This window comes from Protomyctophum bolini (genome assembly GCF_963924005.1).
Source record: "Protomyctophum bolini genome assembly, chromosome: 3".
NCBI classification, from domain to species: domain Eukaryota; kingdom Metazoa; phylum Chordata; class Actinopteri; order Myctophiformes; family Myctophidae; genus Protomyctophum; species Protomyctophum bolini.
In genome coordinates, this window is record NC_137864.1 from 34808420 (window position 1) to 34814419 (window position 6000).

Sequence of the window (6000 nt, forward strand, 5' to 3'; positions counted from 1 at the left end):
ACTTTACATTGATTTGTCAGTCCTTGTTCACTTTGACCCTAATCCCCCAATGGAAGAGTGGGTAATACATTTAAAGAGGAGACGTCATAGAGCAGCTATGATTAACTTGTCTCAGAAGGCAGGTCTTGGTAAAAAATATATATTATAAAATAAAACAAAACAGAGCAAGTAGGCAAGCAAGGGAAAGCTATTTAAGTGGGGGCAGGTGGGGCAAAATAGCCATGGTCGGGTCAGAAAAGCCCACAAAAATGTGAACACATTACACAACCATTAATACAATTATATATTTAAAAAAAGGCAAACAAAAGTCTATTGGACAGTTGCTTTTCCACATGTACTTCTTAGCGAGAGGAAGACACATTTTATGGAGGTGGAAGGCAAGCAAAATCTCTTCAAAGCAGCAAAAACAATGAAAAAAAAAGAAGGGTGGGGGGTACTGTATCGATGAAAAAGGGGTCCTACACAGCACATCTCATTGGGTGGTGGGTGGAAGTGGGTGGGCAGAGGTTGACAGGTTGGTGACCGTGAACCAAACTGGTTCTTGTGCAACCAATGAATGTGGAAGGAGGATGTATTGGACGGACAGGGGAACGATTGCTACTACTGCTGCTGCTACTGATGCTGACAGAGAGGTGGGGATGTCAAGACACTAAGACAGCGAGGTGGAAACTAAGGCATGAGGATGGAATGCACAAAACAATAAAAACAAAGAAGGCAGAAATGGTAGACAGGGATTTTCGAGGGGCGGGCAGATTGTGGGGTTGGGGCTGGGTATATTCCCAAAGGCCTCTTTTAATCTTTCCAGTCTTTCTTGATGTTGAGGTTCCACTCCCAGGAAAGGTGGTCATGCTTGTCATCATCCGTGAACTTGGACTTGATATTGTAGGTGCCACGTGCTAGCATTCCTTTGGGGGCTTCCTCTAGTGGGGTCAGGAAGTCATACTCAGCAGGCCGGGGGCCGTAGCTTCCAACCATGTAGTCAGATTTGTCAACTGTAAACCAATGGAGAAAAGATACACATTGCATGGATTCAAATAAAATCCCACGACTGAACAGATTTGAAATGTCAAGTTCCAATCTGTTAGTGTGGTACGAGGCGTAAAAAAAAAAAACAGTGAAGAGAAGAGAGTCCGCACACAGGTTTGCTCCAAGGTGTTTGCTTTTTATTCAAAACACCATAAATATGACACAACGTTTCGGCCGTGAACGGCCTTCATCAGGTGATAATCGGCAGTATATGTGACAACTCCCTTTTAAACCTAGTCGTCACATCACGTGACTGATGAAATTGTTTTTTTTTGCAGATCTTGGTTCTATAGAGTTTAAACTGTGAGAAAATGATGGGGTTCAAATTTTCCCGACCCCCACCCCATTTATGGGGGGGGGGGGTCATCTATTTGTGACCTCCTAGAACAGTATGCCAGCCAGTTAATGTCCGATTTTCATAATATTAGAATTGTTTTGTATGTTTTCAAACATTCTGAGTTGATTTCTTAAACTTTTAAAGTGGTCAGAATCTTTTTTTACTTTTGGTAGGGGTGTTTCCTCACCTGGGACCTCCCGGACTGACCCCTGGGCCTATCCCAGTTCTCATTACATTCCTTGCTCTGCTCCAGAATATTGTCAAATTAGATCATAAATGAAGCATAAAAGTATTTGTAGCTGGGCTCTGATATAAAAGAAATAGTAGCCAATACCAGGGGTCTTCCACAGGGGGCCCATGAGCCCTAGGGGGTCCTCAGTTACTATACAGGGGCCCACCAAATCATTGTGGGATAGGAACTTTTTTATTTTTTTTACATTAACCACTTGAACCATAGCATCCCTTTTCCAAGGAGAACTTTATCCAACAATAGCTGATCTACAAGGTTGTATTTGAAAAAAAAAAACGATGGGTTATAGCCCATCGGTTTTTGATTTTTTTTTTTTAAATTGCGGACAAATTGCGGAGGAATTGCGGAGTATTGCGGAAAAATTGCGGAAATTGAAAATTGTGGAAATTGCGGACCGGAAAAGTTAACCTTTTGGACCATGGGCTATAGCCCATGGTCCAAAATGATAAGAAACGAGGCTAACTTTTTTTTTCAAAATTTCAAAAAACATGGGCTATAACCCATCTTTTTTGTCATTTCGTCATTTTTTTCAAATCTTCAAAACGAGGCTATAGCCCATGGTCCAAAATGATAAGAAACGAGGCTAACTTTTTTTTTCAAAATTTCAAAAAACATGGGCTATAACCCATCTTTTTTGTCATTTCGTCATTTTTTTCAAATCTTCAAAAATGATGAAAGCCTCGTTTCTCATCATTTTGGACCATGGGCTATAGCCCATATCGTACGGCATACTATAGCGCGCCGTTTTTCGTCATTTTTGAAGATTTGAAAAAAATGACGAAATGACAAAAACGATGGGTTATAGCCCATGTTTTTTTAAATTAAAAAAAAAAAAGTTAGCCTCGTTTCTCATCATTTTGGACCATGGGCTATAGCCCATATTGTACGGCATACTATAGCGCGCCGTTTTTCATCATTTTTGAAGATTTGAAAAAAATGACGAAATGACAAAAAAGATGGGTTATAGCCCATGTTTTTTGAAATTTTGAAAAAAAAAAGTTAGCCTCGTTTCTCATCATTTTGGACCATGGGCTATAGCCCATATCGTACGGCATACTATAGCGCGCCGTTTTTCATCATTTTTGAAGATTTGAAAAAAATGATGAAATGACAAAAACGATGGGTTATAGCCCATGTTTTTTGAAATTTTGGAAAAAATAAGTTAGCCTCGTTTCTCATCATTTTGGACCGTGGGCTATAGCCCATATCGTACGGCATACTATAGCGCGCCGTTTTTCATCATTTTTGAAGATTTGAAAAAAATGATGAAATGACAAAAACGATGGGTTATAGCCCATGTTTTTTGAAATTTTGAAAAAAAAAGTTAGCCTCGTTTCTCATCATTTTGGACCATGGGCTATAGCCCATATCGTACGGCATACTATAGCGCGCCGTTTTTCATCATTTTTGAAGATTTGAAAAAAATGATGAAATGACAAAAACGATGGGTTATAGCCCATGTTTTTGAAATTTTGAAAAAAAAAGTTAGCCTCGTTTCTCATCATTTTGGACCGTGGGCTATAGCCCATATCGTACGGCATACTATAGCGCGCCGTTTTTCATCATTTTTGAAGATTTGAAAAAAATGATGAAATGGCAAAAACGATGGGTTATAGCCCATGTTTTTTGAAATTTTGAAAAAAAAAGTTAGCCTCGTTTCTCATCATTTTGGACCATGGGCTATAGCCCATATCGTACGGCATACTATAGCGCGCCGTTTTTCATCATTTTTGAAGATTTGAAAAAAATGACGAAATGACAAAAAACGATGGGTTATAGCCCATGTTTTTTGAAATAAAAAAAAAATAAGTTAGCCTCGTTTCTCATCATTTTGGACCATGGGCTATAGCCCATATCGTACAGCATACTATAGCGCGCCGTTTTTCATCATTTTTGAAGATTTGAAAAAAATGACGAAATGACAAAAACGATGGGTTATAGCCCATGTTTTTTTAAATTAAAAAAAAAAAAGTTAGCCTCGTTTCTCATCATTTTGGACCATGGGCTATAGCCCATATCGTACGGCATACTATAGCGCGCCGTTTTTCATCATTTTTGAGGATTTGAAAAAAATGACGAAATGACAAAAACGATGGGTTATAGCCCATGTTTTTTGAAATTTTGAAAAAAAAAGTTAGCCTTGTTTCTCATCATTTTGGACCATGGGCTATAGCCCATATCGTACGGCATACTATAGCGCGCCGTTTTTCATCATTTTTGAAGATTTGAAAAAAATGACGAAATGACAAAAACGATGGGTTATAGCCCATGTTTTTTTAAATTAAAAAAAAAAAAGTTAGCCTCGTTTCTCATCATTTTGGACCATGGGCTATAGCCCATATTGTACGGCATACTATAGCGCGCCATTTTTCATCATTTTTGAAGATTTGAAAAAAATGACGAAATGACAAAAAAGATGGGTTATAGCCCATGTTTTTTGAAATTTTGAAAAAGAAAGTTAGCCTCGTTTCTTATCATTTTGGACCATGGGCTATAGCCCATATCGTACGGCATACTATAGCGCGCCGTTTTTCATCATTTTTGAATATTTGAAAAAAATGATGAAATGACAAAAACGATGGGTTATAGCCCATGTGTTTTGAAATTTTTTAAAAAAAAGTTAGCCTCGTTTCTCATCATTTTGGACCATGGGCTATAGCCCATATCGTACGGCATACTATAGCGCGCCGTTTTTCATCATTTTTGAAGATTTGAAAAAAATGACGAAATGACAAAAACGATGGGTTATAGCCCATGTTTTTTGAAATTTTGAAAAAAAATGTTAGCCTCGTTTCTCATCATTTTGGACCATGGGCTATAGCCCATATCGTACGGCATACTATAGCGCGCCGTTTTTCATCATTTTTGAAGATTTAAAAAAAATGATGAAATGACAAAAACGATGGGTTATAGCCCATGTTTTTTTTAAATTTTGAAAAAAAAAGTTAGCCTCGTTTCTCATCATTTTGGACCATGGGCTATAGCCCATATCGTACGGCATACTATAGCGCGCCGTTTTTCATCATTTTTGAAGATTTGAAAAAAATGACGAAATGACAAAAACGATGGGTTATAGCCCATGTTTTTTGAAATTTTGAAAAAAAAAGTTAGCCTCGTTTCTCATCATTTTGGACCATGGGCTATAGCCCATATCGTACGGCATACTATAGCGCGCCGTTTTTCATCATTTTTGAAGATTTGAAAAAAATGATGAAATGACAAAAACGATGGGTTATAGCCCATGTTTTTTGAAATTTTGAAAAAAAAAAGTTAGCCTCGTTTCTCATCATTTTGGACCATGGGCTATAGCCCATATCGTACGGCATACTATAGCGCGCCGTTTTTCATCATTTTTGAAGATTTGAAAAAAATGATGAAATGACAAAAACGATGGGTTATAGCCCATGTTTTTTGAAATTTTGGAAAAAATAAGTTAGCCTCGTTTCTCATCATTTTGGACCGTGGGCTATAGCCCATATCGTACGGCATACTATAGCGCGCCGTTTTTCATCATTTTTGAAGATTTGAAAAAAATGATGAAATGACAAAAACGATGGGTTATAGCCCATGTTTTTTGAAATTTTGGAAAAAAAAGTTAGCCTCGTTTCTCATCATTTTGGACCATGGGCTATAGCCCATATCGTACGGCATACTATAGCGCGCCGTTTTTCATCATTTTTGAAGATTTGAAAAAAATGATGAAATGACAAAAACGATGGGTTATAGCCCATGTTTTTGAAATTTTGAAAAAAAAAGTTAGCCTCGTTTCTCATCATTTTGGACCGTGGGCTATAGCCCATATCGTACGGCATACTATAGCGCGCCGTTTTTCATCATTTTTGAAGATTTGAAAAAAATGATGAAATGGCAAAAACGATGGGTTATAGCCCATGTTTTTTGAAATTTTGAAAAAAAAAGTTAGCCTCGTTTCTCATCATTTTGGACCATGGGCTATAGCCCATATCGTACGGCATACTATAGCGCGCCGTTTTTCATCATTTTTGAAGATTTGAAAAAAATGACGAAATGACAAAAAATGATGGGTTATAGCCCATGTTTTTTGAAATAAAAAATAAATAAGTTAGCCTCGTTTCTCATCATTTTGGACCATGGGCTATAGCCCATATCGTACAGCATACTATAGCGCGCCGTTTTTCATCATTTTTGAAGATTTGAAAAAAATGACGACATGACAAAAACGATGGGTTATAGCCCATGTTTTTTTAAATTAAAAAAAAAAAAGTTAGCCTCGTTTCTCATCATTTTGGACCATGGGCTATAGCCCATATCGTACGGCATACTATAGCGCGCCGTTTTTCATCATTTTTGAGGATTTGAAAAAAATGACGAAATGACAAAAACGATGGGTTATAGCCCATGTTTTTTG